Source organism: Lepus europaeus, chromosome 1, assembly GCF_033115175.1.
Source record: "Lepus europaeus isolate LE1 chromosome 1, mLepTim1.pri, whole genome shotgun sequence".
In the NCBI taxonomy this organism is placed as follows: Eukaryota; Metazoa; Chordata; class Mammalia; order Lagomorpha; family Leporidae; genus Lepus; species Lepus europaeus.
Genome location: NC_084827.1, coordinates 22314333 through 22328609, shown reverse-complemented (window position 1 = coordinate 22328609; position 14277 = coordinate 22314333).

Genomic DNA, 14277 nt, shown 5'->3' with positions numbered 1-14277 from the left:
ATTTCAAGTCCTTACTCTGCTTCCAATCCATCTTCCTGACAATGCACACTCTGAGAAGGCAACAGATAATGGCCCAAGCATTTCATCCTTGCCACCCACATGGCAGACCTGGATTGAATTCCTGGCTTCTGGCTTTAGCCTGGCCCCATCCTGGCTTCTGTGCACATTTGGGGAGTGTACCAGAAGATGGAAGATCTTTTTGCCTGTCCTTCCACCTCTCTCAGTGTCCTCTGCTTTTCAAGTAAAACCAGGAAAACCATTAATATTATTCTCTATACATTTGAAATTTCTTATAACTTTTATATGTGATTATAATTATGTCTTATGTATAATAAAGAAGGCTATCTTCATTCATCTGAACATTGCAGAATGAGCAATATTCAGTTATTTGTTAAAGCATTTAATTCTGGTGGAATGTGGAGCCATGTTAGTTTCAGTGTTATTGTGTGGCTCTGATTGACTATTAACATTGTCCTTACTTTTTTCCCCGTGTTATGTTTTTAGGTTCCTGGTTGCATTCTATAGAATTCATGTCATGCAAGCTGCTTTCAGTGACATTAAATCAATAAAGGCAAAGGAAATGTACACAAATGAAGAGTGCACATGGATGGATACAGACTAATAAAGTTTGACAATGGACTGACTCATTGATTACAGACACAGCTCAACCCTCTGGAAGAACTGTTTAGTGGGTAACTCAGACCTCCAAGTTGCACTGTGCACTGCCATCTTTCTACCTCCACTCAATCCTATTTCTTCCACTCAAGGAACAGACAGAAATTCCATCAAAATAACATCTTTTTGCAACTTATTCCAAAAAAAACTTATACTAAAATACATATTAATATGTATTTGGGGAAAGAAAATTAAGATGTGTGCCCAACAGTGGTATAATAATTAACTGGCATAATAATATCCAAAGAAATCGAGCACAGATCAACCCTACTATTCCATCTAACTTGAATTTTAAATAGACACACATGTAAATTTGTGGCTTTATATTATGCCCACTTGTGTGTGGTTGCACATATAGGTGTAATTTGTTGTTGTTGTTGTTGCAGCAAAATTCCTGGCATGGGTGCCCAAACTGTGTTTACTATACACCAATGTGCAGTCAGTACGACAGCGCTGGAATTGTTGTTAGAAATTGGTCACTGCTGTGTGGTATTGATACTATTCATTTTCCACGGCTCACACTGAACTCTCTTGAGTCACTGCAAAGGAGACATTTTTCATGGCACAACCTTAATGAAATCCAGTAAAGCCCGGGTTTCCACAGAGGCCATAGATGATACCTGATCTTAAAAGACCTGCCGGCTTATATGACAGGTCACTTGCAAACTTCATTTCCAGGAAGAAACGAAAATCTTGAGAATGGGTTCTAATGTTTTTCTTTATTGCAAATATTTGTATATGCTTTAAGCCAATTGTATACCATGCTCCCCGAATGTTTAAATCAATTGTTAATGCTCTCCAACAAACCAGTGATACACTGTCCTTTGCTTTTCAACATTACCTTGATATTTAAAATAACAAAGCCAGTATCCAAATTTTTAGGATTCACATTATTTTCATAAAAGAAGATAGATTAAAACTATAGGAAAGCCAGTGTTTGAGAGTAGAGTTCTCTTAGTTGGGCAGAATCAAATTTGTTTAGAACTAATCATGCAATGGAATGCTTTCAGCATTTTTTAAATTTAATTTAATTTTATTTTTTGATAGGCAGAGTGGACAGTGAGAGAGACAGTCAGAGAGAAAGGTCTTCCTTTTCCATTGGTTCACCCCTCAATGGCCACTGCTGCTGGTGCACCGTGCTGATCCAAAGCCAGGAGCCAGGTGCTTTTCCTGGTCTCCCATGCAGGTGCAGGGCCCAAGGACTTCGGCCAACCTCCACTGCCCTCCTGGGCCACAGCAGAGAGCTGGACTGGAAGAGGAGCAGCCGGGACATAATCCGGCACCCCGACCAGGACTAGAACCCGGTGTGCCGATGCTGCAGGCGGAGGATTAGCCTATTGAGCCTAGGCACGGGCCCAGCATTTTATTAATGCCAGGCATTTCACAGTGAGACCTGAGACTTTGTTTCTACTTGGTTTTAGCTTAAATTAAATGGCAGTTCTATGCTACCTTCAAATAATGTTTCATCACCATACACTGACACCAAATGTGTCCACCAAATAATACTGGCCCAGTTATTTTACCACAACATCCATCTCACTCACCTCCCTCCACCTCCTGCCCAAAGTGATCACATGGAATATTGTCCAAACCCTGACTGCTGGGAGGAAAAGTGAGTAGTTATTAATTATGCTTCTGAAGACAACAGATTTTAAAGGATAATCTCAGAAAAACCAGGCCATACTGTCACTCTATCTTCCTCCAAACATCGTGAACCCCTATCATTTCCCACATTCTCTACGGTGGCTTCATCTCCAAATCATTGATCATGCTACTCCTTTTCACTGAACTGCCAAACCTTCCCCTCATTTGAACTCACTCCTGTGGCAAATTTGCTCTAAGTCCTGGATCAAGTGAAACCCTTTCTCTGTCACTTCTCTTCCCAGTATAGACCTCTGAAGACACATGTGATATGCTATGTACATTGTACTGTACATTACTTGTGCCATAAGTGATATGTGATACATATTTAGATGAAAATAACCTCATGCAATTGGATTGGTGAAACCTCTATCCTGAAGTAGTAAAACTTTTATTTGGTTGATCTTTCTGACAGAACATTTAAATAAAGAGAGGAAGTGTGTATATGGTGGGTGCATTGCTGAAAAAAGGAAAAGGAGTATGTTGCAAAATGGGAAAATGTCAGGGAGATTTCCCTTCCTCACAGTTTCTGAAAGTCTCATCTGAAGCTAATCATATAGTTTGGGAATTGGTTTATGTTTGGTGTGAAGTATTTTGTGTTAATTGAACAAGCCTCATTCTCATTCTGCATTTAGAACAGATTTCTAAATTAATTTTTTACTCCTTCTTGTCATCTGAAAATATCTTAGGTAATGCAATTTCCAGCAATTTAAAAACAAATGACTTCAATCCAAGTGCCCTATATTTTATGCCTTTTAAAAAATTAACTGTTATCACAACTCAATGTGCCAAGTGTCAACCATATCAAATTTCTCAGTGCCCAAGAAAATGAATGTAATTGCTTCCTCTCTATGATATATTGTATGTAATTGGATTCCTATCACAAAGCAGCTGGGAAATATTCACAAAATCCGAAAGAAGTCAGCATACATGCACATCACAGACTTAAAAGGTGCATTTTCACTTTAATATAAATTGTCACAAAAGCAAAAAGAATAAATATTTATTTAAAATTAATATTATTTAAAATAAAATCTTTTTATAAGTAAGAGAACTTGAAATAAAAGAAAAATAAACTCAAAAGATCATCAGCTGATTTGAAGAGTTTTTAATTTAAAAAAAATCTGTTGAGGTGAGCATTATAATGCATCTTTGACATTCTATAACCTTATGCATGCGATCACAGTTACATGCCATCTCAAATGTTTTAACATATATAGGATTCTTAGTATTGAGATTTAAATATGTTCTGCATCACTTATGGAAAATGAATGACCATACTTATAGCCTTTATGCAGCTAAAATGTTTGGGCTCTAGCAGTTTGTCAGATTTCCTGGTTGAGAGCCATTATCCTTTATTTGCTGGCCTGTATCTCAATCATTAGCACTAGTAGTCTTCTTCATGTATGCCAGACAGACACAGAGGAGCCAGAAGAACTGACCTGTATGCTGGTGATAAACTTGCCCTGCTCACATTTGCTGCAGGTGGGTGAATGCGAATTTCCCATTTTTGATAATTTACACTGCAGTTGTTTTAAGAATGTACTCACTTACACAAAAACCTGCTAAAATATTTAGGGCTTAAAGGACATTATGTCTGAAACTCTCAAACAGTTCAGGAAAAAAATAGATGTACATCATAAAAAGTGTGGGAGGCTGGCGCCACGGCTCAATAGGCACATTTGGTGTCAGTGTATGGTGATGAAACATTTGAAGGTAGCATAGAACTTCCATTTAATTTAAGCTAAAACCAAGTAGAAACAAAGTCTCAGGTCTCACTGTGAAATGCCTGGCATTAATAAAGTGCTGGGCCCGTGCCTAGGTTCAATAGGCTAATCCTCCGCCTGCAGCATCGGCACACCGGGTTCTAGTCCTGGTCAGGGTGCCGGATTATGTCCCGGCTGCTCCTCTTCCAGTCCAGCTCTCTGCTGTGGCCCAGGAGGGCAGTGGAGGTTGGCCGAAGTCCTTGGGCCCTGCACTCCATGGGAGACCAGGAAAAGCACCTGGCTCCTGGCATTGGATCAGCACGAAGCACCGGCCGCAGCACGCCAGCCGCAGTGGCCATTGGAGGGTGAACCAGTGGCAAAAAGGAAGACCTTTCTCTCTGTCTCTCTCTCTCACTGTCCACTCTGCCTGTCAAAAATAAAAAAAATAATAAAATAAAAAATAAAAAAAGAGTGGGGGAAGAGAAGGTTACTGCAAAAATTATAAATGTTAATATTTGGGAAATCCAGGTTAAGAATTCATTGGAAATTCTTAGTACCATTGTAGTTTTCTACAAGCTTGATTTCTCAAAATAAGAAGTTTCGAAAAAAATGAACCACAAGTCATAGCCAAAATATGTTTTCTTGGTATTATTTAATTTGAGGCATATGGAACGTATTGCCTTCATTTAATACAACGTTGTTACTGCTGTAGTCGAAGCTTCAGTCAATGAGTTAATAAATAGAAACTATAGGAATTATAAATTCTTAAATATAACAACCTCTAAAATAACCGTTATAATTTTAATATTAAATAAAGGATTTTATTGCAGCATGCATTATTAGCAATTAGATAAATCAAAGATTCTAACAGCCAGGTTAATCTTTAATTGATAAGAATATACACATTTGAGTGATTCTGGGTTTTTGTCTGTGTACTGAATGTGATAGAGGCAAGACATTGTGAGTAAACCATAGTGGTTTTTTTTTTTCTCTTTTCTTTGAGTTCTTTTTCCTTCCATATTTTTCCTATGTCTGTCATAAGCAAAAACAGATGACTACTGAAATTACATAAATTAGAATTAAATGTAAAAACAGACGATCCAAATTGTATAATAAGAAAAAATATCAAAATTTCCAAATTTATTTGTTTATTTCAGTTGAAAGGCAGGGAGACAGACAGATGGTAGGTGAAGAGCTACCATCTATTAGTTCACTTCCCAAATGTCTCCAATAGCTGAGGCTGGGCCAAAGCTAAGCAAAGAGCTAACAACTCTACTCAGGTCTCCAACATGAGTGGCAGGAACCCAAATATTTAGGTCATCAATTGCTGCCTCTCAAAATGAGCAATGGCAGGAAGTTAACATCACGAGTAGAGGCAGGATTGGAAACTAGGCATCCTGACATGAGATGTGGGCATCGTAAGCAACATCTCAACCAGTGCACCAAATGTCCCAGAGATTACAAATTTTGATCAGCACAAAATTTGCTATCACAGCCCCAAACAGAAGAACATCAAAGAAAGGCCACAAAAGATTTGACTCCTGATTTCTGCTTCATAATTGAGGACTACAAAAGACTCCCACATTTTTTTTTTTTTTTGGACAAGCAAAGTGGACAGTGAGAGAGAGAAAGATAGAGAGAAAGGTCTTCCTTTGCCGTTGGTTCACCCTCCAATGGCCGCTGCGGCCAGCGCATCGTGCTGATCCGAAGCCAGGAGCCAGGTGCTTCTCCTGGTCTCCCATGCGGGTGCAGGGCCCAAGCACTTGGGCCATCCTCCCCTGCCTTCTCGGGCCATAGCAGAGAGCTGGCCTGGAAGAGGGGCAACCGGAATAGAATCCAGCGCCCCGACCGGGACTAGAACCCGGTGTGCTGGTGCTGCAAGGCGTAGGATTAGCCGCCTGTTAAGCCACGGCGCCGGCCAAATAATACAGGTTTTTCAGCATGGAAATAAAAATTGGGGGAGTATATACAGAAGATTTCCAAGTTAGAGAAGCAATTTGAGCAATATGGATTAGTAGATGCCGTGCTGTGCCACTCAGATCCTTTGTTAAGAAAAAAGAGAATTTCTCTGAGCTGCTGGCTAGTAGATTGCAGACAATGTTCCTCTCAGCTAATTGCCTCTGCTGAATACAACCACCTTCATCAAGGAAAAACACTCTTTCTAGGGGCAGGCTGTGTCCATGACTGATTAATGTGGAGATACAAAAGTTCAGCCTCCTGGGTGCCAGCTCTGTGGTGCAGCAAGTTAAGTCACCAACTACAACACCAGGATGCCTTATCAGAGCACCGGCTTAGGTTCAAGTCCTTGTTCATCCATTTGTGAACCAGCTCCTTGCTCATCCACCTAGGAAATCAGGCACTGCTGTCACCCACATGGAACCCAGATGGATTTCCTGGCTCCTAGTTTTGGCCTGGTCCATTCTCAACCACTGCAGCCATTTGAATAGTAAACTAGTTAATGGAAAATTTTTCCCCTCTCTCTCTCTCTCCCTTTCTATGTAACAATGCCTTTCAACCAAATAAAATTAATCTTCTTAAAAATTGTTCAGCATCCTTGTCCGATCATGGGACAATTCCAATGGACTGTTGCAACTTCAAGATTCGCATAGATCAGTGGTGGCTTTGCTATGATTTTCAGGGTTCAACATCTAATCTAAACATTCAGACTTTCTTTTCTCCATAGGTATTGATTCCAAAAACACTCATCAATATAACCCTGCATTCTATTGTGTGTCTTTGAGTCCGTTTCCCTGGTAACCCAAACGACAGTAGATATTGCTATAAATGGTTAAAAAAGCCACTACTTGGAATTTTGGAGGATGACAATGAAGACCGAATCACTACAGGTAGATTAAATACATATACATCCTGGAACAAGGTGGTAGTATAACTCAGTATTTTTTCATTATTGGTACACTAGGAAGGAATATTAAACGATTCTATTAATGGATAAATGGATACTATTAACTGAGAAAAGGCCAAGGATGTCAGGAGATAAGAAGAATCTGCTAAGGGTGGAATGGGACTAGATGCTGAAGGAGCTGCAGAACCCAATCAAATTCTAAGGGCAGGAAGCATAAGAGTATGCAAGAGACAGAATTCTGGGGCCACCGCTGTGGCATAGTGGTAATGCCACTGCCCTCAGTGCCAGCATACCACATGGGCAACAACTTGAGTCCTGACTGCTCCACTTCTGATCCAGCTCCCTGCTAATGTACCTAGGAAAGCAGTGGAGAGTGGCCCAATTTCTTGGGCCCCTGCAACCACTTTGGAGACCTGGAAGAGTCTCCTGGTTCCTGGCTTCAGATTTGCCTAGCCCCAAGTGTTGTGGCCATCTGGGGAGTGAATAAGCAGATGGAAGGTATCTCTCACTGTCTCTCCCCTTTTCTCTCTGTAACTCTACCTTTCATAATAAATAATTTTAAAAAATAAGAATTCTGGGCCGGCACCGTGGCTTAACAGGCTAATCCTCCACCTTGCAGCGCCAGCACACCGGGTTCTAGTCCCGGTTGGGGCGCCGGATTCTATCCTGGTTGCCCCTCTTCCAGGCCAGCTCTCTGCTATGGCCGGGGAAGGCAGTGGAGGATGGCCGAAGTCTTTGGGCCCTGCACCCGCATGGGAGACCAGGAGAAGCACCTGGCTCCTGGCTTCGGATCAGCACGATGCGCTGGCCGCAGCGGCCATTGGAGGGTGAACCAACAGCAAAAAGGAAGAGCTTTCTCTCTCTCTCTCTCTCTCACTATCCACTCTGCCTGTCAAAATAAATAAATAAATAAGAATTCTGAAGATGCTGGATCAAGGACATGGAGAGTTTACAAAAATGGTAGCATACTCCCAGGGTATAGGACTTAACATCCTGACATGGACACTAGAAGTCATTGCAAACATGCTCTGCGGACAGCTCCTAGAAGCCTGAAGAAAGCATTGCCCACCCCAGATGAAGGGAAAGTGCCGAAACTCCTGGGACAGATAATGGAAAAACCAGACTAGAATTTGACTTTTCTTCTTTTAGTTTCTCCATCACACAGAGATGTGTAAATCATAGGTAAGTAAGTTAGAAATAATTGAGTTTATACCACTTTACATTCCTCATAAACAATTGTCACTGGATGTCAATTTGACAATAAAATTAGAAACTACTACTCATATCAAAATACATGTGCCATAGCTTTTTAAAATAGTATTTGGTTGTAAGTAGGAGGTTTTAAGTGTCTTCTGTAAATCAGATAACCAATCAACAAACCAGCATTCTATTTAAATTAAGATTTACCACACAGACAAAGAATGTGTTTCTCAAGAGCTTGTTCTGGGAACAAAAATATAGTATTCTTGTGGCAAGTTCCCTTTTCCTGTAGTTTATCATCTAGAAAGCAACATGTGTCAATGCCTTCTTACTGGCAGGATTAAAGTGAATAAAAACAGAACTGAGGATTCCCAGTTTCCTCCACACGCTCATGTATCTTTGTGACATTTTGGAATGCTTCTGTAGGAACATTGAATATGAACCTGGAAGTGATGATGGAAGGGTGAAAGTACAACGATAGTGTCAGAAATAAGGGAAAGCTATGGAGTGTAAGAAGGTAAGGCATTCAGGAAGACGCCTATCTCTCACCCTTAGCAGCTCACTTACTGCCCAGAAGGATCATCAGTCATCAGGTTCATCAGCTCAGGTTACAGAGAAATGTCTTCAGCTATTAGCCCAAAGAAGCTTGATGGAAAATCCAACTGAGCTTCAAGAATTTCACAACCACCTCACCTTCAAAACGTTTCTCTCTCTCTCCTCCGCCCCTCTTTCTCTCTCTTTCACACACACACACACACACACACACACCCCTCCAATTGCAGGAAGGTGAATGACCAAGCCATTCAAAGTAAATAATTATCTGCCCTCCATTGGTAAAGAATTTATATGTTGGAATTATCATTGTCCTTTAGTTATTTTCTTCAACGTTTTTAAATTTCCCAAGAAGTGAATCCTTTTGCCTAAAAATATTATATATATACTTATATTTCTCTCTCACATTTATATCTTTTAGGCAGAAAGACTTCTCAATAAATTTAAAATATTGAAGAAAATAACTAAAGGACAATAATATTTTAAGATTTCATTATTGGTTACAGCCCTAGTCTCTACTGTTGAGGAACAGTTTTTTTTTTTCTTGGTATTTATTGAATTATTTATTTAGTGGGGGGTTAAGTTATGATTATAAAATAAATTGAAAGTATGTCATTTAAAAAGATATAAGTATCTTTAAGTATTAATTAGATAAATATGTGTTGAGCATCTTCATAAATAAAATCCCTTTCTTATTCATATCAAAATAAATGAATATTAAGATTAAATCCAATTGTTATGCACATGCATTCCCAGAGATACAGGGAGTTGGAGGGAAGTCCATGATCTCTGGTCATCTTGGGAGGTAAACCCAGTTTTTGAGCTATCATCTGATATTAGGATTTTTCATCTGCACTTTGAATTAACTTTGTCCTAAAGTTCATCAATAATTTTCCATTCGAAAAATGAACAGGGTGGAAATATTTTATTAACTGCTTCATTATTTTGTGTTGAAATATTTCGTTAAATTTTAGAATATTTATTTTTCTAAAATCTTGAATTTGATGCTTTAATGAAGAAATAGCAGTGCAAATAAGATGAAAAAAAAAATAGCATGCTGGCTGTGCAACCTCAAATTACTGCAACTCTGTGTGCCTCATTTTCCTTGTCTACAAAACAGAGATACTACCAGTTCCTAATGTATAAAGTTATCATAAGAATTAAGTGGATTCATAGATGAAAGTACTTACCCCAGACCCTGGGAATATAATAATTGCTCAGTAAATATTATTATTGTCATTTATTCTTCAGTTTGAGGAATTTGAAGATTAATGACCATATGTGTGTTTAATGGGAAGGAACAAACAGGTATTGAAAAGTTACTGTATACCTAGATTCTGCCCATGCTGCTTCTACAGTCAGGATTCATTAGCTTCTCAACACAGGTGAAGAAACAGAGAACTATGGAGAGGCCCAGGAATCTGTGAAAGTATCACATTAGGAAGACTAATGAGGCATCAGCTTAACGGCAAGACCCTTGCCTTCCCACCATCCAATCTCACCTTTCAAATTGTTTTTGTGATGGATGTGGAAAGTACCCTTGACTGAGGATCTTTGAAACATTTCCCCAATATGAATTTCAAAGTCACAAATGTGGTGCTTTATGACTTCTCTGCAACCAAGTGTTCCTATCCGGGGTCAATAACAAAATTACAAAGATCCAAGACTTGTGACATAGTGTGTCATTATCATGTGTTCTCCTTCTCACTGTTATTGCTCCAGAAAAAAGAATAAGAACCTTCAAAGAACAACTATGTAAAGAATAGGATTTAGGGCCAGCGCCACGGCTCAGTAGGCTAATCCTCCACTTGCGGCGCCGGCACACTGGGTTCTAGCCCAGGTTGGGGCACCAGATTCTGTCCTGGTCACTCCTCTTCCAGTCCAGCTTTCTGCGGTGGCCCAGGAGTGCAGTGGAGGATGGCCCAAGTACTTGGGCCCTGCACCCACATGAGAGACCAGGAGAAGCACCTAACTCCTGGCTTCTGATCAGCACGATGCGCCAGCCGCAGCACACCGGCCGCAGCGGCCATTGGAGGGTGAACCAACGACAAAGGAAGACCTTTCTCTCTGTCTTTCTCTCTCACTGTCCACTCTGCCTGTCAAAAAAAAAAAAAAAGAAAGAAAGAACAGGATTTAGTAGGACAGAAAATGTTTCTCTTGATCACTCTCTTCCGGAACTGGAGAGACTTCACTTGAGGCTGCTGGACACCAGACACCCCTGAGCTGGTGGAGAGAGGATGGGATGTGAAGACCCTATTCAAACAATGTTATGATTAAAATTGGTTTATGAAGCTACTTCTTCCTCGGGAACCTTCGTAAAGCTTTTGAGTCTGTTGGATTTAGTCAGATACGTTAGAGAAAATCACAGGCTCCCTTGAACCTCCATGCCATTGGGAATACCCCAGTCATCTTCTCAGAAATCTGTGTCTCCAGCACAGACAGGTGGTTCTTTCTCTCCACCCATCCACCTTTCAGGAGTGGAGGCTATGTAGAGATTAGATAAGGTAAGGCATATTTGTATGTGTATATTTGTAAAGGTCATATTAATTTGTCATTCCAGACTCTCTCATGACAAATACAAACTGAAATGGTATTCTGAAAATTTTATCCTACATACTTTGGTTTTCAACTATAATTTCATCTCAAATGAAAAATCAAAATTAAGTTTGTTTCTTTTTTTTTTCAGTTGTTTAATCAACTTGAAACATTTGGAAGGATAACCTCAAATGCCACAATATGTTTATAAATAGGACACATAGGGAGCTCATAATTCTGTCCGCGGTTATTCTGACAGGCGCCTCTGAGAACAGGACAGCTATTTTTCCAGATGACAGAAGGTGTGCTAGTGAACTATGGCTTCTGACGTAGAATGACATCTGTATCAGTCATGACATCACAAACAAAAACTAACAGTAGTTTCAACAATGAGCTCCAAACTATAAGCCATAGTGGTTTGCCATTCAAACTCTGCTGCAGATTTCTTTTTTTTAACTTTTATTTAATGAATATAAATTTCCAAAGTACAGTTTATGGATTACAATGGCTTTCCCCCCCATAACTTCCCTCCCACCTGCAACCCTCCCCTTTCCCGCTCCCTCTCCCCTTCCATTCACATCAAGATACATTCTCAATTCTCTTTATATACAGGTCAGTTTAGTATATATTAAGTAAAGATTTCAACAGTTTGCCCCCACATAGTAACACAAAGTGAAAACTACTGTTGGAGTACTAGTTATAGCTTTAAATCACAATGTACAGCACATTAAGGACAGAGATCCTACATGATATTTTTAAAAAATTGATTAATTTTCTATGCAATTTCCAATTTAAAATCAATTTTTTTTTCATTTTCAATTATCTTTATATACGGAAGATCGATTCAGTATATACTAAGTAAGGATTTCATCAGTTTGCACCCACACAGAAAAAAAAAAGTGTAAAAATACTGTTTCAGGACTAGCTATAGCATTACTTCACATTGGACAACACATTAAGGACAGATCCCACATGGGACGAAAGTGCACAGTGACTCCTGTGGTTGATTTAACAATTTGACACTCTTGTTTATGGTGTCAGTAATCTTCCTAGGCTCTAGTCATGAGTTGCCAAGGCTATGGAAGCCTTTAGGGTTCGCCGACTTCGATCTTATTCCGACAGGGTCATAGTCAAAGTAGAAGTTCTCTCCTCCCTTCAGAGAAAGGTACCTCCTTCTTTGATGGCCCCATTCTTCTTTCCACTGGGATCTCACTAGCAGAGATTTATCATTTAGGTGTTTGTGTTTTGTTTTGTTTTTGTTGTTTTTTTTGTTTGTTTGTTTGTTTTGCCAGAGTGCCTTGGCTTTCCATGTCTAAAATACTCTCCTGGGCTCTTCAGCCAGATCCGAATGACTTAAGGGCTGATTCTGAGGCCAGAGTGTTGTTTAGGACATCTGCCATTCTATGGGTGTGCTGTGTCTCCCACTTCCCATGTTGGATCCTTGTCTCCCTTTTTTATTCTATCAGTTAGTATTAGCAGACACTAGTTTTGTTTGTGTGATTCCTTTGACTCTTAGACCAATCAGTGTGATCAATTGTGAACTGAGGATGATCACTTGGACTAGTGAGATGGCATTGATACATGCCACCTTGATGGGATTGTATTGGGATCCCCTGGCACGTTTCTAACTCCACCATTTGTGGCAAATCCGATTGAGCATGTCCCGAATTATACATTTCCTCTATCTCTTTATCCCACCCTTATATATAAAAGGGATCACTTTAAGTTAAAATTTACACACCTAAGTATAATTGTGTGTTAATTACAGAGTTCAACCACCAGTACTAGAACAAAAAAAAATACTAAAAAGGATAAAGTATTACATTGTACATCAACAGTCAGGACAAGAGCTGATCAAGTGACTGTTTCTCATAGTGTCCATTGCACTTCAACAGGTTTCCCCTTTGGGGCTCAGTTAGATGTCAGCGATCAGGGAAAACATATGATATTTGTCCCTTTGGGACTGGCTTAATTCACTCAGCATGATGTTTTCCAGATTCCTCCATCTTGTTGCAAATGACCGGATTTCATGTTTTTGACTGCTGTATAGTATTCTATAGAGTACATGTCCCATAATTTCTTTATCCAGTCCACTGTTGATGGGCATTTGGGTTGGTTCCAGGTCTTAGCTATTGTGAATTTAACTGCAATAAACATTAATGTGCAGACGGCTTTTTTGTTTGCCAAATTAATTTCCTTTGGGTAAATTCCAAGGAGTGGGATGGCTGGGTTGTATGGTAGGGTTATGTTCAGGTTTCTGAGGAATCTCCAGACAGACTTCCATAGTGGCTTAACCAGTTTGCATTCCCACCAACAGTGGGTTAGTGTCCCTTTTTCTCCACATCCTCTCTAGCATCTATTGTAGGTAGATTTCTGAATGTGAGCCATTCTCACCGGGGTGAGATGGAACCTCATTGTGGTTTTGATTTGCATTTCTCTGATTGCTAGTGATCTTGAACATTTTTTCATGTGTTTGTTGGCCATTTGGATTTCCTCTTTTGAAAAATGTCTATTGAGGTCCTTGGCCCATCTCTTAAGTGGGATGTTTGTTATGTTGTTGTGGAGTTTCTTGATTTCTTTGTAAATTCTGGTTATCAACCCTTTATCTGCAGTATAGTTTGCAAATATTTTTTCCTATTCTGTCGGTTACCTATTCACTTTCTTGACTGTTTCTTTTGCAGTACAGAAACTTGTCAATTTGATGCAATCCCAAATGCTAATTTTGGCTTTGACTGCCTGTGCTTCTAGGGTATTTTCCAAGAAGTCTTTGCCAGGGTTTCTCCAATGTTCTCTAATAATTTGATGGTGTCAGGTCATAGATTTAAGTCTTTAATCCATTTTGAGTGTATTTTTGTGTAAGGTGAAAGGTAGGGGTCTTGCTTCATGCTTCTGCATGTGGAAATCCAATTTTCCCTGCACCATTTATTGAATAGGCTGTCCTTACTCCAGGGATTGGTTTTGGATCTTTGATCAAATATAAGTTGGCTGTAGATGTTTGGATTGATTTCTGATGTTTCTATTCTGTTCCTTTGGTCTATCCATCTGTTTCTGTACCACTACCATGTTGTTTTGATAACAACTGCCCTGTAGTATGTCCTGAAATCT